The sequence below is a fragment of the Tamandua tetradactyla genome, chromosome 11, assembly GCF_023851605.1.
Source record: "Tamandua tetradactyla isolate mTamTet1 chromosome 11, mTamTet1.pri, whole genome shotgun sequence".
In the NCBI taxonomy this organism is placed as follows: Eukaryota; Metazoa; Chordata; class Mammalia; order Pilosa; family Myrmecophagidae; genus Tamandua; species Tamandua tetradactyla.
In genome coordinates, this window is record NC_135337.1 from 78,585,280 (window position 1) to 78,611,329 (window position 26,050).

Below are 26,050 nucleotides of genomic sequence, written 5' to 3' on the forward strand. Positions count from 1 at the left end.
AGGTCTGCCCTTCCAGTAAATCCGAAAAAAAAAAAAAAACCACAAAAAACTGAGCATCTGAGCAACTGAACCCCCCCCTGCTTTCTTGCACCCCAGCTTTCGTCTCACCAGGCAGAGGGTCGGCAGGGTGGCTGGAAGATTTTGAGCCTGATTCTCCACTCCCCTCCCTCCCATCGCAAAAAACAAAAAATCAATACTGGGCGAGGAGCACGGGAAAGAACCCAAGGCAGATGCTTCCCTGGTTGCTAGGCAACGGGAGCAGCGGGGGTGGGGGGTGGGGGTGGGGGGTGGGATGGGTGGGGCTGGGTACCATGGGCCGGCCTGCGATGAGAAATCTGGGAGGTGGTCAGAGGAGGCAGAACCGGGCAGGAATGTGTCAATCGCATCTTCAAGGTCATCGATAAGGTACAAAGATCGCTGCCAAATTGTCCCGCATCCCCTGCTCCGAAAGGGGCAGCGGGAAACCTTGCCAAACCCCCTGTCGGTTTCCAGAGGTTTGTTCTAAGGAAGTTTGCCTCAGCGTTTTCCTGGTCGCCTTCTTCCTTGGGCTCCTGGGGCTGAGAAGTTTTTTCAAGTAAGCAGATTAAGGCTATGTCAAGCCAACAAGCCAGGGAATCATGATTTTCTTTGGGGGGGGGGGGTTGGGGGAAGGGCAGGGGACTGTCACTTCCTGCTTACGTCTGTCCAATTAAAAAAAATTTTTTTAAATAAATTGTATCTGGTTGTTCCCATTATAAAAAATTAAAAAATCAGAAAAAAAAATGGAAGTAGGGAAAGAAAATCCTCAGCCACGAATCTGCCATATTTCCTTCCAGTCTTTCCTTTTTTATGCACCGTTGGTCTTGGATGGGCCGCTGGTGACACTCAAACCACTGTGGATTATGCAGTGTGCACCGAGTGCCCTAAATAAATACCACATCTAATTTAATTCCTCTGGCGACTCCGTCGTTATGAGCCGCCGCCTGATATTCCATCAAATGGACACACCAAATTCGCGTTACCCTTTGCCTCCTGCTGTACGTTTAGATCGTCTTCAGAACAAAGATGCAAATTTATAAGCCGCATCGCAGGCAAACAGGAGCCTGCCACGTTGGAATTCTGTCCCTCGGAGAGTCTCCCAGGAATGAAAAACTCCTCCATCCAAGAGAATGAATATTACAACGCATTCAAGGCAAAACCACCTTCTCCCAGAGCTCTGCCAGATTCCTTCTCGTTGCAGGAGAGGGAGTGTCCTTCTTCGCTGTCAAGACAATACTGCGACGTCTCATGAAAAAATAAAAATCCTTTTCTGCGCGCACGGAGGTAAGTTTCACAGCCAGGTGTCACTTTGGGATGTTGGACACTCTCCACATCCGCCACTGCTGTTCCTTCCACTGCTGAGAAGTGGAAATCCATTCAACATGCAATCAGCAACCATCGACCGCCTTCCTTTGGGGGGGAGGGGGCAAAGGTGACCCAGGGGTTGTCACTTTGTGCAGCGGGTGCAACCCTGCTCTCCCATGGAACACTATTAGCTGCGGGGTGCTGATTCCGCTTACATTACCCCTCAGAGCCTCGATGACATCGGATAAAACCAGCAGCATCCACGGATGTGTGACAGTGTGTCTGTAGTGTTCTGGGGAAGTAGACAAATGTTCACGTGGTTGGACCACAAGGAACTTCCATATATTTGCAGTATGTCATTGTTTTTACAATATGTGTTCCGAGATGTATGGAGGCACCAAGCCTTTCCCTCAGGTCTCTGGAAGATACCCTAGCATTATGAAAGTCAGTAATACCCCAGACTGGAACTGTTGAAACAGGGCACAGGCCATGGTGGCTCAGCAGGCAGAGTTCTCACCTGCCATGCTGGAGACCCAGGTTTGATTCCTGGTGCCTGATCATGCAAAAAAAATTAAAAATTAAAAAAAATTTAAGAAAGTTGGAAAAGGGATCAGAATTTAAATAGAGATATGAATGAAGCTGATCTGGATAGGACTAAGGTATATCAGAAGACTGGGTAAAGGATGATATCGTCCATACTTTAAAGCTTCAATTTATGTGTGAGACCAAAGGGAGAGATGTTTATTTGGTGCAAAATTTATATTTTGGGTAGTGCATTTCGTAATTTAACTTGTATGGTCAGTTTTGCTGATCACCATAAGTACATGAAATGTTGAATAGGGTGTGAGATTTTATTGGTTTGTTCAGGTTAGTGTAATGCCCCAATAAATGACAGAGTAATTTGGGCAGTGAATAAAGAAGTATTTGCAAGGTCTTGTTGGGGAACTGGGAGAAAGGAGGAAATATTCAACTTGCCCATCTGAGGAATTCCTGATATTCTCACAAGCAGTGTGAGGACAACCAATTCAATAAGGCTGAGTCTCGGGGCATGCCCCTATGAAGCTTATTCCTGCAAGGTAAAAGCTAAGCCTACTTAAAATTAGGCCTAAGACCCCCAGAGAACCTCTTTTGTTGCTCAGATGTGGCCTCTCTCTCAGAGCCAACTCATCAGGTGAACTGACTGCCCTTCCCCCTCTACGTGGGACATGACTCCCAGGGGTGCCAATCTCCCTGGCAGTGTGGGACAGGACTCCTGGGATGAGCTGGGACCCGGCACCAAGGGATTGAGAAAGCCTTCTTGACCAAAAGGGGGAAGAGAGAAATGAGTCAAAATAAAGTTTCAGTGGCTGAGAGATTTCAAACAGAATTGAGAGATTGTCCTGGAGGTTATTTATACACATTCTACAAATATGTTTTTAGTTTATGGTGTATTGGAGTGGCTGGAGAGAAGTACCTAAAACTCTTAAGCTGTGTTCCAGTAGCCTTGATTCTTGAAGACGATTGTATACAGATATAACTTTCACAATGTGACTGTGTGATTATGAAAACCTTGTGTCTGATGCTCCTTTTATCCTAGGTGTGGACAGATGAGTAAAAAAATATGAATAAAATAATAAATAAATAATGGAGGTGTTGTATTTTGCTAGCTGCCAGAATGCAACACACGAGAGATGGATTGTCTTTCAATAAAAAGGGGTTTATTTAGTTAACGTATAGTTCTTCAGAGGAAAGGCAGCTAACTTTCAAGTGAGGTTCTTTCTTAGGTGGGAAGGCACAGGATGGTCTCTGCTGGCCTTCTCTCCAGGCCTCTGGGTTCCAATAACTTTCCCTGGGGTGATTCCTTTCTGCATCTCCAAAGGTCTGGGCTGAGCTGCCAGTGCTGAGATGAGATATGCTGAGCTGCTTGGGCTGTGCTACATTGAGTCTCTTATTTATCACCAGCCAATTAAATCACACATCATTCATTGCAGCAGACACGCCTCTTAACCGACCGTAGATGTAATCAGTAACAGATGAGGTTCACACACCATTGGCTCATGTCCACAGCAACAGAACTAGGCACCTTCACCTGGCCAAGTTGACAACTGAATCTAACCACCACAGAGGGCACAAAGGGTAAAATAAATTGGGTAGATGAAATGCTAGTGGTCAATGAGAGGGAGGGGTAATGGGTACGATATGTTTGAGATTTTTCTTTTTTTTGGAGTGTTGCAAATGTTCTAAAAAATGATCATGGTGATGAAAACACAACTATGTGATGGTATTGTGAGCCATTGATTGTACACCATGTATGGACTATATGTGTGTGAAGATATGCCAATAAGAATATTTTTAAAAAAAGAAAGATAGCCCAGCATTGTAGACTGAAAAAAAATTCAAGGTTCTCTTATTGTAAGGGTAAAAGGAAAGGGAAAGGAACCATCTGCAAATATAGATGGGCAGATGGGAGGCAGTTAATTCATGAGATGGGGAAAAACAATGCTTACATATTTAAACCAAGTGTAAAAAATATGCATGGTATTTGCATGGTAGAGACTTGGGCATTCGAAGGAATGGATACAGGCCACTTGTGATGTACTTGGAGGCTCTCTCTATCCTTGGTGTTGGGGCTGGGTGGGGGGTTGATGCAAGCACCTGGCCTCATTTCTTGGAGTGTGAAGGTGTGTAAAATCTCCCAACCACTTCTTTACCCTCCAGAAGCTCTTCAGAACTGCAGACGCATAGCCAAGGCTAGTATTTGTCTTTCAAGTCTCCAACAGACCTTTGTAAGTGTTTATTAATCCATAGATCATACAGGCAATGCAAAAGAGCCCATGAAATGCCCATGTACAATTTCAAGAATAATATAACAAACGCTCACGTACCTGCAACCCACAGCAAGAAATATCCGAGGTCCTTACAATTCCTTTTCTGAACTGTATGAAGGGGCTCATAAATTAGACACCAGACCATCTAATGTCTTGGTGTATCAGTTACAATTGCTGTGCAAAAAACCCTCAGAAAACAGTGGCTTAAAGTGGCAATAATCATTTATTTTGCTCATGCATCTGCAATCTGGTAGGGGTTCGTGGAGTAATCAGTTGGGGCAGCCCATCTGGGATGGGTGGTCTGCTTCTAATATGAATCACTCATTTTAGAGCTGAGAGCACAGCTGGGCATGTGGGCAGTGGGTCTAGTTCTTTCCCACAATCTGCTATTGGCCTTCCTCATGGTATGACGGCTGGGTAATGGGCGTGAGCCTCCCAAAAGTAACAAGAGGAAGATGTATCACCTTTAGTGACTTAGCCACTTCATATCACTTTCGGTATAGTCATGGTCCCACCCAGATTTAATGGAAGAGAATCTCAACTCACCTCTAGATGGAGAATGGTCCACGTCACATTGCAAAAAAGAGCATGTGGCCTGGGAGATACTGTCATGCCCATTTTTAGAAAATACAACCTGCAACCCTTGGGCTCTCATTGGAAACCACCTTCTAACTGTCCACATCTTTCAAAATGAAATCCTACCACATCATCCTCTGCTTAGAACAATACGATGAATGTTATATTTCAATTTTAGAAAGGAAGTTGCTGAGCCCAGCATTGACCAAGACAGTGAGTGGTCCCTGCATTTATTAAGTCATGTTCTGGTGGGGAAGACAGACCATCATGACATAGCAAAGAAATTATTCCTGATTGTGCTGAGTGACACATGCTGGAACCAAACCGGGAGGCGGGAATGAGTCTGGGGCATTCAAGAGGCAGAAAGGGGACAGTGTGGGTGGAGTATCAGCAGCAAGGGTAAGAGATGTGAGAATCAGGTTTGAGAGATCCCACAGGGTCTGGTAGGCTGTGGGCTAGAGTGTGGGTTTTATTTTCAGTACAAAGAGTGGTTTCAGTAAGTGCCTGGTGTATTGGAAAGTCTTTGAGGCACGATGAGTGGGAGGGATGTCTTTGAAAAATCCTGGAGTTATCACCAGGGAAGTAGGGGAGGTTCAGCTGGAAAAGGGAGACCCCAGAGATGCAAAGTGATCCTGGAAACTAAAGAGGGTACCCCTTCCAACTTCCAAGGAGACAGGAGTCAGAGACCAGGACCCCAAGAGCTCCGACAGCTGACACAACCAATGGGTTGGTTATTTCTGGTCTTTGGGACAGTGAGGAATGAGGAAGCCAGAGAGACTGGACCTCATGACCCAAGACAGAGTTAAAACATGGATGCATCTTCCAAATGGAAGGTCAGCAGGACTTGGCCACCACTAGATCCAAACCCCCTTCTTGTGCAGGGAATCCAAGGGGCTAGGCTGGTCCACATCACAAGGGCAGGGGCTCCACAAATGGCAGTGAAAGAAGTATGGACAAATTGGCCTTGCTGAGCCCCAGTTTCCACATCTGTAGCTGGTGGTATTTTTAGGATGTCCCACAAACTTTACACGCACACACTATAACAGAAAACATCAATAACTTGGACTTCATCCAAGTTAAACATTTTGTCCTTCAAAAGATACTGTTAGGAAAATAAAAAGGCAAGCTACCGATTGAGAGAAAATATTTGCAGAATATATAACCTATGAAGGACTGGCATCTCAAATATATACCCTTCTGTGGTAGACTGAATATGTCCCTCAACTAAGGCATGTTAAAAGAGAAGAAATCAGAAGACCGAGGCTGGAGAAGCCACATGGAAAGAAGCTGGAAGTCAGCAGAAGATCACCTAGGAAGAAGCTGGAAGTCCTAAGAACCAGTGAAAAGAGAGGACATTGCATGTGATGGGAGATGGAGAAGGAAACTGAGGGTCCATAGGGGTTGATGTTAGCTAGCAGCAGAATGTTAAAGAAACCAGGAAATTGCCATCATCTTGACTTTGGACTTTAAGCCTTGAAACCAAGAGCCAATACACAGCAATTGTTTAAGCCAACCCATTATGTGGTATTTGTCATAGCAGCTTTGGAAAACTAAGACACACTTTATAACTCAACAGGGAGAAAAACAAGCTCAGAAAAATAGATGAGAGACAAAAGATTTGAACAGACATTTCACCGAAGAAGGTATAGGAACAATAAATAAGCACTTGAAAAGACACTGGACCCCATTTTTCATCAGGGAAATACGGAGTAAATCCACAACGAGATACAACCATACAGCTATTAGAACACCTGAAATTTTAAAAAGGACAATAACAAGTGTTGAGGATGTGGATGACCTGGAACATTCAAAGATTGCTGTTGGGAATGTAAAATAGTCCAACCACTTTGGAATGCAGTTGAGTGTTTTTTTTTTTTTAAGTAGTTAACATATGTTTACCATATGGCCCAGCCATTCCACTCCTAAGCATTTATCCAAGAGAAACAAAAGCATATGTCCATACAAAGATTTGTTCACAAATGTCCCTAGCAGCTTGAATTTTAATAGCCCCAAACTGGAAACAAACCAAATACCTATCAACAGGAGAGTGAATTTTTAAAATTATGGTATATCCACACAATGGAATGTCACACTCTGCAGTAAAAGAGAACAATGGATACATGCAACATGGATGAATCTCAAAAGCCCGACAAAAAAAATAGGAGCATATGCTATGTGGCCCCATTTACATAAAATTCTAGAAAATGCAAACTAATCTGCAGTGACAGAAGGCACAGAGGAGGTGGCTTGTAGATGGGTCAGGGGAGGGGCAGCAGGGAGGGATTAACAAGGAATAGGAAGAAACTTTTAGGGGTGATGAATATATGCAGTATCTTGCTAGTGCTGGTATTTTTATAGATACACACATATGTCAAAACGCATCAAATTTAATACTTTGAATATTATAGATGAATTATACCTCAATGAAGCCATAAAAAATGTAGTATTTTGAACCAAGTAGTCCCATTTGGTCCAAAGCTGTTCTTCATACAGAGCTGCCAAATATGACCACTTTTCTCTGTATCCATCATCTCCCATCTGTACCAACTACGCAGCCATTTCTTCCCTGACCTCTCAGCTTCCACTCCTGTCCCCTAGCGTCCACTCTCAGTACTGCACCCACTGGGATTATATTTTCTTTTTAATACACTGTTTGTCCCCAACGTGTCCCTCCCAAGTCTTTGCTCCATACAATCCATAAATTCCAAATTCCACACCTCAGTGGGCAAAGTCCCTCGTAACTTTCCTTCTGACCTTATAGCACGTTGCCTCTATCTCCCCACGTTCCAGCCCCAAGAGAACTTTCAGTTCCTTGAAGATGCCAAGCTCAGATGGCTTCCAGGGTTTTGCATTTGGCGTTCCTTCTGCCTGCAGCCTCTTCCTTCCACATCTTCCCAAGACGGGGAGAGGGAATGTCACCTTCTCAGTGAGATCCTCCTTGACCACTTTCATCTTCCACTATTCCATTAGAACATTTCGTTTTCCTCATTTATGTGTTTACTTGCTTATTATCTGTCTCCTTCTTACCATCTGTCCCCCCAGGAAGGCAGAGATTTTTGTAGGCTCTTTTCACAGCTGTGGCCCCAGTGCCTGGAACAAGGTTTAGCACACAATAACTATTCTGGGAATTTGTGCATTTCTTCAGTAAATATTTGTGTAGACCTCCTCTGTGCCATGTCTTGGAGTTGGCACCAGAAAATAGTGGTCTCTGCCCTCATAGAGCTTATAGTCAACTCAAATAATCATACAAATAAATATATTATTACCAATGGCAGCTTGTGGCATTTGTTTATTCATGCAAACACCCTATATCAGTACTCATTTCTAGAACAAGAATGGTCTTTCATCCTTCTATAGTAGGTGGTAATCTCAACCAGCAAGAACATTTCTGCATCTAGGTAACTCCTACTCACCCAACAAATTTCCACTTCATATGTACTTCCCTGACCCTCCTTTCTCCTACATTCTGCAAAATGAACTCTTTTCCATCCCTCTACTTTGCTACCAGGGATGTAAATGAACCAAAGAGCATTTCAATCAAGAAGTTGTAAAGATAGAAATAAAACAAGCTGATGAAGGAATTAATAATGCGTGACAAAAGCAGATCTTCATCAATTATGACAAATAAAAATATTGGAATAAAGAAAAAAATCTGGGAAGTGAATCGTCACATCTCAAGCTAGTGTATCCAAGAAACAGAGAAAGAAAATGAACACAATCATCTGAAATCAGAAATAGAAAAGAGCTATAAACACAGACATAGACGAGATTTTTAAAATTGAATATGACGTACAACTCTATGTTAATAAATTTGGAAATCTCAATAAAATGGAGCTCTTTGCAAATATATGCGTTACCAAAATTAACAGGAAAGAGTACCCACCTGAATGGACAAATAAATAATAAGGGAAGAATCTAAGGATATTATCAAAAATACCCTCTAAAAAAGGTCAATCCCAGAAGGTTAAGCCATCATTCAACCTTTAAAAGTTCAAGAAACAGTTTTATTAGGGGTATGTGGGTGGTTCAGTGGTAGAATGCTTGCCTGCCATGAGCGAGACCTGGGTTCAATTCCTGGACCATGCACCCCAAAAAAATAAGTTCAGGAAGTAAGGATTTCCAAAACAGATGGAAGATTTCCTAATCATTCTATAAACATCTTACGGCGGTTTGACGCTGTATGTACCCTGTTCTAGTTTGCTAGGTGCCAGCATGCAATATACCAGAAACGGAATGGCTTTTAACAAGGGGAATTTAATAAGTTGCAAGTTTACAATGCTAAGGCCAAGAAAATGTCCCAATTAAAACAAGTCTAGAGAAATGTCCAGTCTAAGGCATCCACGGAAAGATTCAAGAAGACCTACGACGTTCAACGTCTTTCTCTCAGTTGGAAGGGCACATGGCAAACATGGCAGCGTCTGCTGGCTTTCTCGTGGCTCTACCAAAGGGACTCTCTCCAAAATGTTTCTTGTTTTAAAGGATTCCAGCAAGCAACTCCACCTTCAGTGGGTGGAGACACACCTCCATGGAAATCATCTAATCAGAAGTTACCACCCACAATTGGGTGGGTCACATTTTCATGAAATAAAAAATGCTCCCGCCCAGCCATATTTAATAATGATCAAAGGGCATGGCTTTTCTGGGGACCAGCACAGATTAAGACCAGCACATACCCCAAGAAAAACACGTTCTTAAATGTAGCCCATTCCAGTGGGTGAGAACCTATTGTAAGTAGGACATTTTGATGAGGTGATTTCATTTAAGTCATGGCCCAACTCAATCAGGATGGGTCTTAATCCTATTGCTAGAGGCCTTTATAAACAGAATGAAATTCAGACAGAGAAAATTATAGAAAGCAAGAAGCTGCAACATCAACACAATCCAGAAGGGAACGGAGAGACCAGGAGACACCGCCATGTACCTTACCATGTGACAAGCCAAGGACCAAGGGTCACCACTGGCTAGCCCAGAATGCTCCAGTCTTTATGGAGAAAGCATCACTTGATGACATCTTGATTTGGACTTTTCCCCAGCTTCAGACCACAAGTGAATAAATTCCCATTGTTTAACCCAACACATCTCATGGTATTTGCTTGAGCAGCCTAGGAAACTAAACTTCAGCTCAGCCCTGATACAAAACCCAATAACCAACAAAAAAATTATCTAAAGACCAAGCTACAAACACACACACACACACACACACACACACAAAGAGCAGAAGTAAAACACAGGCTCCCAGTTATATTCATCTGCCAGAGCTGCTATGACAAATACACAACGGGTCAACTTAAACCCCAAGGATTTAATGACTCAAGGATTTATTGGCTTTGGAGGCAAGAAGTCCCAAATTAAAGTGTCATTAAGGCCATGTCTTCTCTTGAAGTCTGTAGTAGTCTGTCAATGGTTTGTCACCATCCCTGAGGTTCCTGGACTTTTATCACTGTCTCTGTCACATGGCAATGTCCTTGACCTCTCCTTGGGGCTCTCTCTGACTTCTGGATTCTCTGACTGCACCTGAATTTCCTCTCTTAATTAAGGCCTCCAGTCATGTGACTTAAGCTCTACCCTTATTCAGTTTGGCTACACTTAGTAGGATCTTGGAAGTTCCTAGTGATACATGGGCCCATACCTTGACTCACTTCAATCTAGACAAATTCTATTTACAAGTCAGCTCACACCCACAGGGAAGCAGATTGAGTTGAATATGCTTTTGTGGGATATACCATCCAATTCCCAACGACAGTCCATGATTCTGAAACCCAAAAATCTCTGCACACCACATTTTTTAGAGTGAATTCGATGCCAAAACTAAGCTGATGCTAGACTTTAATAATAAAATATATCTTTAAATTATTATCGGAAAAAACTAAGAAGGCGACCAACTTGACCAAAAGTGCTGTGACGCTATTAATATTTATTTAGGACATGTAAAGTGAATATCCATACATTTTCGTTGCTGGAATATTAATGTGCTTGTTTGCAATATCTTTCTGCATGCCTCACTGGGGAAGTTGAGTGATACAACAGTAGAGATGCTTTACCGTACTTGTGTGTGTATTAAAATGATAATTCACAATGATCACGGAGGCTTTTGCCAAAAGTGCAAATGTAGATAAATGTTAGCAGTGATGTGCTGGTACTGGGTCATACGGGGTCACAAGAAACAGACAAGTGCTTCTCTTCCCACTTCCTCACTCCAGATTGTTGGTAGTTTGAAATCAGTCATGGCAGTATTTACACCTTGGTCATTGGCAAATGCTACAAATCGGGGATGTTTTTTTTTCTTCTTCTTCTTTCATTTACCAGCACTCTACAGAATTCTTTTAAAAACTTCTCAAAAAAAATTCTTGTGAGTTATTGATTATATATCAAGAATAGAATGATCATATGGTAAGAATGTTTGTTTGTATGTGGTTAAGTTTAATTAATTAATTAATTAACTAAAAAGAAGACAATTCAATGGGGAAAGTACAGTTTCTTCAACAAGTGTGGCTGGGACAACTGGATAGCCGCACGCAAAAGGATGAAATTGGACCCTTACTTACACTATACATAAAGTTAACTCAAAATGAATGAAAGACTTAACATAAGTGCTAAAGCTAAAAGACTCCTAAATGAAACTACAGGGGCAAAACTTTATGCCCAAGGATTTGGCAATGGAGTCTTAAATATGACACCAAAAGCAAGAGCGATGGAAGAAAAAATAGATAAGTATGGCTTCATCACAAGCTTAAATATTTGGGCTTCAAAGAACACTAATAAGAAAAGGAAAAGATCCCATGGAATGGGAGAAAATATCTGCAAACAGTGTATCTGATAAGGGCCTCATATCTAGAATTTATGAAGAGCACTTACAATTCAGTAATAAAAAGGTAAATAATTCAATTAAACAGGGAAGCACACCTAAATAGACATTTCTCTGAAGATAAACGAGTGGTCAACAAATACATGAAAAGATGCCCAACATCATTACACATCAGGGCAGAGCACATAAAAATCCTAATGAGACACTATTCAACACCCACGAGAATGACTAGAATCAAGAGCCAACTAATAATGATTGTTGGTGAGGACGTGGAGAAATCAGAATCCTTGTACACTGCCGGTAGGAAAGTAAAATGATGCAGTCGCTTTAGAAAGCAGTCCGGCAGTTTCTCAAATGGTTAAATAGAAAATTACCACCTAACCCAGCAATTCCGTTCCTGGGTATATACTCAAAAGAAATGAAAAAAATATGTCTGCATAAAAACCCGTACACAAATGTTTATAATAACAGCATTATTCATAATAGCCGAAAGGTAGAAACAACCCACGTATCAACTGATTAATGGATAAACAGATGTGGTTTATCTATACAAAGGAATGAAGTACTGACACATGGAGAACCTTAAAAACATATGCTAAGTGAAAGGAGACAGTCACAAAAGACCAAATATGGCATGCTACCATTTATACAGATGTAAAAGAAAGGCATATCTATAAAAACAAAACGTAGATAATGGTTGCTTAGGGCTGGGGAATAACAGAAGGATACGTAGATGATAGCTTTAGGGTATGGGGCTGCTTTATCAGGTGATGAAAATGTTCTAAATTGCTTGTGGTAATGGCTACACATAACTGTAAATATGCCCAAACCATTCAGTTATATACTTTAAATGAGTAAGTTCTTAGGTATGTGACTGATATTTCAATACAACTGTTACTAAAAAAAAAGAAGGTACCACAACCTTAATAAACTTATCATATGAAGCAAATAAAAAATTCATTATCGGTAGGTGAAAGAAAAAAGTAGTTCATGTTCAACTCCAAAAAGTCAGAAAGTTGCTTGATAAAATCTTTATCCATCCCTGATGTAAAAACTCAGTAAACAAGTAATGGATGGATAGTTTTTATTTTCTAGAGGTTGATATAGCATATAGTTAAACACTCAGACGCAGAAGTTCTATTGCTTACGTTTAAAACTCAATTCTTGGGCGGGCCGTGGTGGCTCAACAGACAGAGTTCTCGCCTGCCATGCCGGAGACCCGGGTTCAGTTCCCGGTACCTGCCCATGCAAACCAAAAACGCAATTTGTCCCTTACTGTTTTTCTACAGCTCTCTGAGCCTAAGTCTCCTAGCATGTAAATGGAAATAACAATAGTACCTACCTCAGAGGGCTGTTTGAAAAAAATTAAATGAAACAACCTCTGTGAAGTGCTTAGAAAAGTACCTGGCACATCGTGATTACCTAATAAATCATTAAGTACCTATGGCTATTAATAATTTCTTAATAATAAATTACTCTGCTATTACTAATTTCTTAATAAGAAATTACTCTATCTCACCCACCCATCATGGTTAACAGGGAAATATGGGCTTTCCAGTTGCAATTGAGGAAAGACTAAGAATTCTTTTCACCAACATGTACTATGTGGATATTTCAACCATTATATTATAATAAGAAAAAAATAAGAAAAACATATACCAAAGGAAAGGAGATGGCATATCTTTATTTATGGATGATCATTTTTATCTACCCTAGGAAATCTAACTGAAAAACTACTAGAGTTCATTGGAATTCAGGAAGATAACGGAGTATGAAATAAATATGTAAGTATTAACAGCATTCTTATAGACCAGAAATAACTAGAAAATATAATGGGGAAATGCCCATTTTATAATAGCAACCAAAAATATGAATGATCCAGGAATAAATTTGACAATAAATGCGAAGGATTAATATGAATAAATAATAAATAAGTTCGAGGGATATAAAAATCTAAACAAATAAATGTCCCTGGATGAGAAGGATTGATATTGTGAAGATATCAGTATGACCCAGACATGAAGAAAAATAGATTTATAGGAAATCTTTATACAGATCAAAATACAAATGATTATTATGTTTTTATAAATGAGAACCTTCAAATCAGAGGGCAAAAGGCAGCTTATTCAATAAATGGGTCTGGGACAACTGACTAATCATTTGGAAAAAACAATTGAATTTGACCGTCACTTCACCCCACACAACCAAATAAATTCCAGATGGATAAAAAAGTTAAACCTAAAAGACTGTAACAATGCTTTGCTGGAAGAAAACACAGAATGAATATTCACCAAAGCAGAAATCATAAAAGCAAAGGCTGATAAATTTGACTAGACACAATTTTTAAACTTCTGAGGATCATTTTCAAAGAGTTACAAGAAAGAAGAGAAACTGGAAAAGAATATTTGAAATATATTTGCCAATGGACACTGATATGTATCATATTGCTGGATATTTCTATCATTCAGAAGCTAAAATATATGTAAATAGCTAAATTAGGCAGGAAAAATTAGCTACTGTTAAGCTTTATAAAATCCTTCTTTACATTTCCCACTCCTTTTTGTACATATCTCTAATCTTAGAGATTTTCTGGGTTATTTAATACTGAGTACTGTTGTCTGATGAGCATTAATTTGACATTTCCAATCTGCCTTTATGAAAACTGTATAATTCTATTTAGAATACATGGTCCTATAACACAATTAATGAATGGTAAGACTACAAGGGGTCAATAGAAAGAAGGCTCCCCTGCTCCCTATGAATGTTAAGACTACAAGGGGTCATTAGAAAAGAAGGCTCCCCTGCTCCCTCCCAAGTTTTTATAGTCTTCCCATCTTCCCATCTGGATATTGTCCATTTCCAAGGCTTATGCGGGTTGGAATTGGGTTCCCCTGGGGGAAGGAGGAGAAGGAGTAGTAGCCCTGTGAACCCGCAACTTGAGAGGATTGTCAGTCTTTTCCAGTTTCCACTGGGACTCAGAGGGCGAAGGCGCAGGTTTGAGGTGAGATGCATGGATCCAGGATGCGATGCCACCAACCTTGACTGCGGTGGGGGTGGTCAAGAGTACCTGATACGGTCCGTTCCAGCGAGGTTCAAGAGTCTGTACCTGGTGGCGGCGGACGTAGACGAAGTCTCCCACCTGATATTGATGCGGAGTTCTGTTGTCTCCTGGCTGGTAGGAGGTGGAGAGCTGCCGCCACAGGAACTGCTGGGCTTTTCCTAAGGCTCGCAGCCTGTCAAGCAAGGGGGTATGAAGGGAACTATTAATTTCTAGAATGGAGGACATGTCCTTGACTGGAGGTGGCGCTCCATACAAGATTTCATAAGGGGTTAGATTACACGTGAGAGCAGAGGGGGTATTCCTGGCCCTGAACAGGGCATAAGGCAGGAGCATGGTCCAATCTTTCAAGCCAGTCTCTATAGCTAATTTGGTTAGGGTCTCTTTAATTGTCCTGCTCATTCTTTCTACCTGTCCTGAGCTTTGGGGTCTGTATGCGCAATGCAATTTCCAATCAATCCCCAATATCCTGGCCACACCCTGACTTACCTGGGCTACAAATGCGGGTCCGTTATCTGACCCTATTACCTTTGGTAGACTGAACTGGGGAAAAATTTTTCCATAATCTTCTTGACTACGACCTGGGCCGTTTCTCTCTTAGTTGGGTAGGCTTCAACCCATCCTGAAAAGGTGTCTATAAAAACTAGTAAGCATTTAAGTCCGTATTTTGCAGGTTTAATTTCAGTAAAGTCGACTTCCCAGAACTGCCCAGGTCGAGTTCCCCTTAGTCTTTTTCCGTTAGGGGCTTTGGTGGGGTAGGCGTTTACGATTTGACATGCCTGACACTCTCTGGCTACGCGATCTGCCAGTTCTTTCCTTTTTGAGGCTGCCAGAGGGTACAATTCCCTCTGGTCTTGCAGGAGCTGCTGTAGTTTCCCTGTCCCCAGGCGAGTGAGCTGGTGGACCTGCTGTATGTAAGCTAGGGCTTCCGACTCTCCTTGGGGTGTAACCTCAGATAGTGTCTCAGGGGGTTGCTGGTTTTCTTTGGTTATTAGGACCAAGTTTATAGGGTCCCTTAATGCTGCCGCTTTTGCTTCTTTAGCTGCTCGCCTATTACCCATGGTTATTGGGTCCGAGCCTCTTTGGTGGCTAGCACAGTGGACAATGGCTAGTTCTTTGTTTCAGCCCTGGCGGCCATGTTGCATGTTTCCGGCATCGCTGAGGGTGGATTTTATACATGCTATTTTAATTGTCCCCAACATTTCCTCCCTTTGTTTTTTTTTAAAGGATGGAGGAAGAATGCTGATCCAGCATTCTTTTGGCATTAACCTTTGCTGGGGGAAGTAGAGGCCTCATCCCCCAGGTTGTTTGTGGCTCTGTTTTTCTGGGGAGAGGAATTTTTGCAGAGCGAACCTCTATGCAAGATGAAGCATACTTCTCAAGGAGCTCGAAAATGGCCTTTAATTGTTTTGGCCCTCCTTTGCAGTGCTTTGCCTTGCACCCAGCGGTACCAATCATAGCATAAGCTAGAAGCATATTTTCGAGTTGTATGCTGCTCCCGTAGGAGTGGGGATTCTTACCCGAGAGGGTGGGTAGCAGTCAGATATTTTGGTCTCACACCTTGGTTAGCGAGATGAAGCCGGTGATAATGCACTTGAATGGGCCTGCTTAGGGCAGAATTAATTTGGTCCTTAATTAGCTGTATTATTCTTTTTTCCTCTTACTAATTCTTTTTTCCTCTCTCTCTCTTTCTCTCCTTTGTTCTTTTTCCTTCTCTGTTTCTCTCTTATAAAACACTTTTTTTGCTTCTTTGACTAAATCTCGCAAGGCTAGGTCCTGCAACCTGTCTAAGCGCTGCAGCTTGCGTCTAATGTCTGGAGCTGATTGGCCGATGAAGGCCACGGCCACTGAGGCTCTTTGATCCTCTGATTGAGGGTCAAAGGGAGCACACCTACGGTATGCTTCCATTAGTTTTTTTTTTTTTTTAAAAAGACTGAGGGCGATTCGTCCGCTCCCTGAATAATCTTTTTTACCTTGGCCAAATTGGTGGGCCGGCGTGCGGCTGCTCGGAGACCCGCTACTAGAGTCTGGCGATAGATGGACAGATGCTCCCTACCTTTAGAGGTGTTCGGGTCCCAATTAGGGCGGCGCAGCGGGAACCGATCGTCGATGACATGCTGGAGTTGGGTGGGTCTCCCATCTTGTCCGGGAACTTGCTTCCTGGCTTCCAGGAGGATCCGATCTCGCTCTTACATGGTGAAGAGAGTCCCCAGGAGTTGTTGACAACCATCCCAAGTGGGCTGGTGAGAGAATATAAGGGACTCCACCAATCCAGTCAGCCTAGTGGGAGCCTCGGAAAAAGGAGGGTTATTATTTTTCCAGTTATATAAGTCAGAGGAGGAAAAGGGCCAGTATTGTAGAGTGGGCATTTCTCCCCCGTGTCTATCATCCCACTGGAGGCCCGTACGGTCTGAGGGGAGAGTGACCGCCACATCAGATGGGCTTTGTGCTCGTCTGCTTTGTGTACTATGTGCCGGTCCTGGTTCATCTGGGATCGTCTGTTGGTGAACCTGCGGAGAGGGAATGGAAGAGGGCGGAGAGAGAGAATTAGAGGAGGGAGAAGGTGAGCTAAGAGAAGGGAGGTCCTGTGCCGGAGCTGAAGGGTAGGGAGGAGGGGAAGAAGGACCTGCGTCGAAGAGGAGTAGATCCGATTGGGATTCCGGTAGGACTGCAGGAGGTAAGGAAGGATAGAGTTTCGGAGCTTGAGAAGGACCCGGCACCTTGATTGGGAGTACAGAGGGAGAGTCATGTTGACCAAGAGGAGTAAGAAACGCCTTTACCCATGGAGGTGGGTTTTCACACAGGTCCTGCCAAACCATGATGTAGGGCTGCTGGTCCGGGTGGCCATACGGGTCAGGGCGGAAGATGACTGACGTGACGGCCCGAATCAAGGGGAGATGAAAAGCTCCTTCACGAGGCCATTCCACGTTAAAAGAGGGCCACTCGGCCGAGCAGAAGGTCTGCCATTTGCCTTTTTTACAATAAGAGATAGATTCTGACCTCTTTCCCTGACCTCAGACCAGTGTCTTAAGGTCAGAGAAAGTGGAGTCGACGTTCCCTGACCCATCTTTGGTAAAACAAAAACAATTCCTAACACACAAATACAGACAGACACACACAGAGCCGGCACACCACGTTTATACAGTTTCAGAGACACAGCTGAGACTGGCCTGATGACTGTGATCGAGTCTCCCCCCGTCAGAAGGGAAACAGAATCAGAGTAGGCTCTGTAGGAAGCCTCCAGGCGTCCCCGGAGGTCCCCCAACCCCTGGACACGTCTGCCGGTTGCGGTCGGGGAGTGCTCACGCAACTCTCCGACAGTCACTGCCAGTCTGACAGACTAAGCGATCGCACCTCAGACAAAAAGGCCTCACTTACCCCGAGAGAAAGAGCTGTTGGAGCCTCCCCTTACGAAGAGCCGATCTCGGTGGGACCTCCAAATGTAAGAATTCGAGAGTTTTGCCACGCAAAGGAGGACTCCAAGAGACGTTCTCTCATGCAACACGCAAGGGGTTTATTTACCACACATGCGTGGGGCTCACTGAACACGCAGGAACAGAGAGCCCCGAGCCTGGGTTTGGGAAGCCTTTTAAGGGCCAGGATAAGGGGGTGGGGTTTGAGGGTTGAACATGAGTTACAGGTTCTGCTTTATGCAGGAAGTAGATAACGAACATTTTGCAAGAAGTAGATAACAAACATTTTGCAAGAAGCAGGTAACAAACATTTTTCGCGCATGAGTCTTGGGAGCTGCTTTATGCAAGAAGCAGCTGTCTCGTTGTGCAAAAAACTCCCTTACTCAACCTTCTCAGTTGCATTCTTAGATAAACTTCCTCCGGCAGTTACAACCTTGCATAACCAAGGCAGCAGATAACCTTGCATAACCAAGGCAGCAGATAACCTTGCATAACCAAGGCAGCAGATAACCGCCCCTGGGAAGTCCCGGGTTGTTTTTCTTAGCCTGATGGGGCTAAGAAACTCTTTTCTTTACAATTCTTAACTCACACCAAATGCATAGCAGTGAATATAAAATGACACAAATGCTTTTGCTGGATATTTCTAGCATTCAGAAGCTAAAATATATGTAAATAGCTAAATTAAGCAGGAAAAATTAGCTACTGTTAAGCTTTATAAAATCCTTCTTTACAAAGGGAAAAGGAGGAGAAAGACTAATGGAGGAAATAATCACTGAAAATTTCCCATCTTATGAAAGACATAAAATTACAAGTTCAAGAAGGGCAGACAGATATGACCCAGCAACACCACTGCTAGGTATCTACTCAGAGGACATGAGGGCAAAGACACAAAAGGACATTTGCACATCAATGTTTATAGCAGCATTACTTACAATTTCGAAGAGATGGAAGCAGCCAAAATGTTCATCAACAGAAGAGTGGCTAAACAAGCTGTGATATATACATATGATGGAATATTATGCAGGTGTTAAGACAGAATAAAGTCATGAAGTATGTACCAACATGGATGGACCTTAAGGACATTATGCAAGTGAGATTAGCCAGAAACAAAAGGACAAATACTGTATGGTCTCACTGATATGAATTAACAGTAATGAATGTAGGAGTTAAAAGGTTGATGTTTATCCTAAAGCTTGCAGGCACAAGTCTATGAGGAAATGCAGACTTGAGCTTTCAGGATCTGGAACATCAATAGAAGCTGAGATATGCAGATAAAGCACAATGAGGTGCGGAAGAGACTTGCTTAAGGGAAATTAACATCCTAGCCTTAGGAGTATTTACTTCCTGGAATTTGGTTTTGCATTGTATAGCTTTGGCATGCAAACAACCTTTATCACCTTTCTTTCTAGTATATAATTTTGTACTTGGCTGAAAACAAACTTGTCTGAAGACTGATGTCTCTGGATCCCCTGATTCCTTTCTCTCTCTCGTTTTTTACTTTAACACTCCTTAGGGTCATAGCTGCGGCCAACAGATGGCGACCATGAAGGGACTCTAAGAAGCGACTACTCCGCTTTCGTGTTAAAGTATCCAAGGAAATTGAGTGTCTCCAGATGCTGAGGATTCACCACAAGTACAGACCTAGGTCACTGTTGTAAGTCTTTTAATTTTTAATTTCCTTGTAGCATCAGGGTAATGGGAAATCATAGTGGGCGAACAGAAGAGTATATTTGTGTATTGAAAACATTGTTAGAAACTACAGGGGTCTCAAGGAAGACTTCAGAGTCACTAGAGCTCTTTTCTTTAGTACAGAAGCATTGTTATAAGTTTCAGGATTAAGGCTGTAATGTTTTAAACCTTAAGTAATGGAAATTGGTTATGAAATCTTCGCAGCGAGCATAACAAAATGGGGAAGATATTCCTGTTTCTATTTGGTCATTGTGTTCAGTCAGGCAATGAACTACCTAGCCCCCACTTTCTCTTAAACTCTGTGTCGTGTTTTTTCTCAATCTCCCACTGCCCCTTCTGACTCTGTCTGGACAGTTGCTTGAGCTGGACTTGGCAATTGGTGCCCAGACAGGAATCTGATAGGGGAACTCTTAAAGCATAAAGTGAGGAGACACTCCAGGGACTCCACTACAAATACTACAAAGAGCTAATAAGAGCTACAAAAGGGTAAGGAGCAAAAATTGGACATATTTTCAACTAGGTGTAAAACATGGGGCATTCAAGGTCAGCAGAAAGGAACCTCTATAAATCTATGCTGTCCACGAGAGGCACAAAATTTTCTCAGTCTCAATTAGAAACTTTTCTTGGTCATGTACAGGATTATTGCCCAGGGTTTTCAGAAGGAAATACAGTTAATCCTCAAATTTGGGCAAAACTAGGAAAACAATTAAGAAACAGATATGAGACACTTAATCTTAAACATACCCCAGTATGTACTTTTTCTCAGCTATCCAAATACGTAATTGAGCCCACTGCTGACATAACACTCCAACCCATACCTTTAACTTGGAAAACACATGAGCCTTTGTGGGTTGAGCAGTGGCCTTTATCTATAGAAAAGTTACAGGCTCTAACTCAGTTAGTTCAAGAACAGTTTAAAGTGGGACGTATATAAGAATCTCATAGTCCCTGGAATTCTCCAGTATTTATTATAAAAAAGAAATCAGGAAAATGGAGAATGTTAATTGATAAAAGTTAATGCTGTAATTCAACCCATGGAGTCATGGCAACCTGGTTTGCCTCCACCAGTTATAATCCCTACACAGAAACTATCCAATAGGAACAATCAGAACAGACGTCAGTGCTCATTACTGGTCCCTACGGAAGCGTAACACGTTGGTCCCCTAAGGGGTCTGCAATTCAGGACTGTAGTTCTGACTCGGAGTGCTCTGTTAAGTTACCTTGGTTTAATCTAAATAACTCTACTGAAATTTATACCAATGCTACAGATAAAATCCTATGACTCAGAATGGGAAGGGCAGCCCCATCTCCTTTTGTTAACTTAGATTCTCAACAAACAGCAGTTTGGAAACTGGCCATGAGTTTAGCTCCTGTTCATATTTTAAAAAGAAATATATTTTAAGGACTTTAAAACTGAAAATTCTTGCTAAAAACTATATATTGATGTTTTGAATAGGCATTAACTGAAGTATTTTAAGTATTTAATATTCTAACATTTAATTTTGATGGTAATTATATGTGGTAAAATATTTAAAATAATGACAAGCATGAAAAACATTAAAAACGTATTTTTATTAATAGGGAAAAAAAAGAATAGTTTTATCCCAAAATGAAATGAATAATTGCTACAAAATGATGAAAATGTAGAACAAAGCCTAAACTAATATAACAGTTGCTGAGAGTTTATAAAAATGGAATTTATGGTCAAAATCAAGAAAGATTTAATGATTAATGACAACGTTTTCTTGGACTCAGCCTGTTCTAATGAATATAAAAAAATTTTCTAAATAATCAGTGTAAAAAGAAAAAAGTCTGTGTTTTATCAAAATAACTTATGTTAACTTTTATCATGTTGTTATCTTTATAAAAAATAATGATTTTCTCCTGGGTATCAATATATTGGCAAAAAACTGCTTTCTTGCCCCAACCCAGGTGGCTTAATCTAGTAATCTAAATAATATTGCTGTAAATTAATCTATTACTGGCTAAATAATATTCAAATCATATAAATACCTAAATTCCTTCAAGTCAAAATATTTTAATGCTTTGTCCAGTGTTTTATATAAACTACGTATGCATAAACTAAATTTATCCCCAAAATAACCATGGCCTATTTTGGGAGCAGATCAGATTTGAGGGCTAAATGCAAAGGAAAAATATACTTGTGGAGTCTGTTCTGTTCACCTGATGTTGCCATTACATGCAACTGATGTTGCTATCACATGACCTTGGTAAGAAACAGTTCAAATGTGCACTCTAGCTGGGGGAATGGCGATCCTCCCAGGAGGTGTACTTTAATACACATATCTAAATCCCAGGAAGCTCCTCTTGGTCCCTAGCCAGTTCCCAGAGGACCCAACTGGACCCGGTCATTTAAGCAAATTAGAATTTGACCACTATTGTAGGAAAATATCATAAAAACTGCATGCAATAAATTTAAAATTAGCAAAAACGCACAACCAATTATAAAGAATCCTCATCCCTGCATTCCCTTTCAATCAATCCAATGAATTCATTTTCCAAAATCTGGTCATTTACTATGGGTACATGTCACTATTGACCTATATGTTACAAAACCTGTTTGATATTTTACAAGGAGACTCTGATTTATTAAGCAAAAGACAATTAACAGCTGTGGTTGAACAAGAGTTACAATTAATTGAACAATGCATTCAGGGAGGACAGCTTATTCAAATAGATCTAGAAAAGCCTGTTGATTTTATTATTTTCCTTAGCTTGCAATCTCCCACAGGCCTATTTTGGCAAAATGATGTTTTAAAATGGATTTTTTTTTTACCAAACAATCGATAAAAACGTTTAAATACATATTTGCACAAAATTATTTAATAGTCAAAGGTCGCCAAAGATATTATCACTTAAGAGGTCACAATCCTAATCGCATAGTGTGTGAAATCTATTTATCTTCAATACATCTTGACAAATAGCGTTGTGATTTTAAAAGACAAATTAATAATCATTTGCTATGTCAAAACGTTTTACAATTTTCAAAAAAGAACACAATGGATTTTGCCTAAAATAGTTTGGAATTTTCCGTTAGCTATTACTGCTTTTACTGATGATAATATTAATGGGCAGGCTGCATATGTCACCCCAGCAGAAAACAAGTTAGGAAACACCGTATACCTCAGCCCAGGGCACTAAATTAGCAGCTGTAATTCAAGTATTGCAAAATTTTCCACAATCTCTTAATATTGTTTCTGATTTGGAATAAGTCTGCCAAACAGTTTACTCACATTGAGACAGCTTCTTTGTTTAAAAGAAGTGAATTGTCCTGAATGTTTTTACATTTACAAACATTAGTCAGAAGTCGAATTACTCCCCCTTTTTATCTTGTGTATAAAGAGCTCATACCAATCTTCCGGGTCCTTCGTCATTACAAAATCAGCAAGCAGATACTCTTGTGGGGTAATTCAAGATCCCACGACATTTCACAAATTGACTCATATTAATAGCAAAGGGCAGTGAAAGAAATTTCTGTCTCTATTTAAACAGGAAGCTCAGGACATAATTAGGACTTGTCCAACAAGTGGACGTTTAAATGCACTCCCATTTGCATCAGGGGTTAATCCTCAAGGTCAAAAAGTAAATGAATTATGGCAAATGGATGTTACTCAGATTTCACATTTTGGTAAAATGCAATATGTATTCATGTTATTATAGACACATTTTTTTCATTTCATCTGGGCTGCTGCATAATATGAAGAACATTTCTGCCATGTTCAATCACATTTACTTAATGCTTTTGCTGTTATGGGATGCCCTCAATCTATAAAAACGGACAATGGTCTCACTTATACAGGAAGCAATTCTGTAAATTTTATACTACTTTTCACATTACTCATATCACAGGAGTTTCACATAATCCCTCGGGGCAATGAATTATTGAATAAACAAACTGGACCTTAAGTCTATGCTCATAAAACAAAAAGGGGGGAAAGCCAATAAGCAAATTTATCTGGAAGGGCAGGGTGCCCCGAATTGCTAAAAACATCTTGAGGAAAAAAAACGAAGCTGGAGGTCATGCGCTGCCGGACTTTAAGGCATATTATGAAGTCACAGTGGTCAAAACAGCATGGTATTGGCATAAAGATAGATATATCGACCAATGGAATCGAATAGAGTGCTCAGATATAGACCCTCTCATCTATGGACATTTGATCTTTGATAAGGCAGTCAAGCCAACTCACCTGGGTCAGAACAGTCTCTTCAATAAATGGTGCCTAGAGAACTGGATATTCATATGCAAAAGAATGAAAGAAGACCCATATCTCACACCTTATACAAAAGCTAACTCAAAATGGATCAAAGATCTAATCATTAGGTCTAGACCATAAAACAGTTAGAGGAAAATGTAGGGAGATATCTTATGAAACTTACAATTGGAGGCGGTTTTATGGACCTTAAACCTAAAGCAAGAGCACTGAAGAAGGAAATAAATAAATGGGAGCTCCTCAAAATTAAACACTTTTGTGCATCAAAGAACTTCGTCAAGAAAGTAGAAAGACAGCCTACACAATGGGAGATAATATTTGGAAATGACATATCAGATAAAGGTCTAGTATCCAGAATTTATAAAGAAATTGTTCAACTCAACAACAAAAAGACAGCCAACCCAATTACAAAATGGGAAAAAGACTTGAACAGACACCTCTCAGAAGAGGAAATACGGATGGCCAGGAGGCACATGAAGAGATGCTCAATGTCCCTGGCCATTAGAGAAATGCAAATCAAAACCACAATGAGATATCATCTCACACCCACCAGAATGGCCATTATCAACAAAACAGAAAATGACAAGTGCTGGAGAGGATGCGGAGAAAGAGGCACACTTATCCACTGTTGGTGGGAATGTCAAATGGTGCAACCACTGTGGAAGGCAGTTTGGCGATTCCTCAAAAAGCTGAATACAGAATTGCCATACGACCCAGCAATACCATTGCTAGGTATCTACTCAAAGGACTTAAGGGCAAAGACACAAACGGACATTTGCACACCAATGTTTATAGCAGCGTTATTTACAATTGCAAAGAGATGGAAACAGCCAAAATGTCCATCAACAGAAGAATGGCTAAACAAACTGTGGTATATACATACGATGGAATATTATGCAGCTTTAAGACAAGATAAACTTATGAAGCATGTAATAACATGGATGGACCTAGAGAACATTATGCTGAGTGAGTCCAGCCAAAAACTAAAGGACAAATACTGTATGGTCCCACTGAGGTGAACGGACATTCGAGAATAAACTTGGAATATGTCATTGGTAACAGAGTCCAGCAGGAGTTAGAAACAGGGTAAGATAATGGGTAATTGGAGCTGAAGGGATACAGACTGTGCAACAGGACTAGATACAAAAACTCAAAAATGGACAGCACAATAATACCTAAATGTAAAGTAATCATGTTAAAACACTGAATGAAGCTGCATCTGAGCTATAGGTTTTTTTTTTACTATTATTATTACTTTTATTTCTTTTCTCTATATTAACATTCTATATCTTTTTCTGTTGTGTTGCTAGTTCCTCTAAACCGATGCAAATGTACTAAGAAATGATGATCATGCATCTATGTGATGATGTTAAGAATTACTGATTGCATATGTAGAATGGTATGATTTCTAAATGTTGGGTTAATTTCTTTTTTTACCGTTAATAAAAAAAAATCAAAAAAAAAAAAAAAGGGGGAAGATCAGGAGGATCATGTTGTGAAAATAAGTATACCAAAAGATCAATTAGCAAAAGCACTGTTTAAATTTTTTAAACATTTATGATAATTCGTCACAGACTCCTGCAGAACGACATTTTAGTAATCTGGAAAGGAAAATGATATGACCCAAACAGAACTGCAGATGCAGCCACTCTATTGGAAAGATGTTAAGGATGATCTATGGAAACCAGGCATGGTGGGGTAGGGGATTAGCTCTTGTCATTGCAGATGATGGAAACCCGGTTTGGATTCCCTCGAAACGAATAAAACCCAGACATGTCAACCCTGATGAAAATAAGTAAATGGGTAATGTACATTATAGGACATATGACTTTAATTGCTGAAGAACAGGGACATAATTATACTTGTTGGGTTTATATTCCTAACCCACCTCTACTACAGGCCCTAACATGGGCAGATCCAACTTTACCAATATATCTGAATACTAGTTTAGGATTCTGAGATCCAGTAGATTTGAGGCTTCTCAAACTACTTAAGGAAGAAGGAAAAATGGTATCAAATTTAACTCTTACCATGTATGACAATAAGTAATCGAACTACATGGCTTAAGATCAAGAATGATTCTCGTAATTACTTACATGTATATCCCTCTTTTAACTCTGTAATCAAATGATACTCGCCTATAAGCT

At 40.9% G+C, this 26,050-nt stretch overlaps 3 long non-coding RNA genes across 4 annotated transcripts in view; 1 reads left to right on the forward strand and 2 right to left on the reverse strand.

The window, feature by feature from the left end:
* The first annotated feature begins 295 nt into the window (after window positions 1-295).
* LOC143650401 (uncharacterized) overlaps window positions 296-26,050 on the forward strand; it is a 41,234-nt gene continuing 15,479 nt past the window's right edge. The window contains exons 1-2 of the long non-coding RNA XR_013159545.1: window positions 296-405; window positions 19,496-19,636. This is a non-coding gene — a long non-coding RNA (uncharacterized LOC143650401). The remainder of the gene's footprint in view (window positions 406-19,495; window positions 19,637-26,050) is intronic.
* Window positions 13,176-26,050, reverse strand: part of LOC143650400 (uncharacterized) — an 88,452-nt gene continuing 75,577 nt past the window's right edge. The window contains exon 7 of one of the 2 annotated variants that reach the window (XR_013159544.1): window positions 13,176-14,744. This is a non-coding gene — a long non-coding RNA (uncharacterized LOC143650400). Of the gene's footprint in view, window positions 17,080-26,050 lie in introns of both variants that reach the window. The other variant, XR_013159543.1, reaches the window with a different exon arrangement.
* On the reverse strand, window positions 18,065-25,237 carry LOC143650402 (uncharacterized). The gene is made up of 2 exons (XR_013159546.1): window positions 18,468-25,237; window positions 18,065-18,415 (listed from the first exon to the last, which is right to left on the reverse strand). It is a non-coding gene; the product is annotated as an uncharacterized LOC143650402 (long non-coding RNA).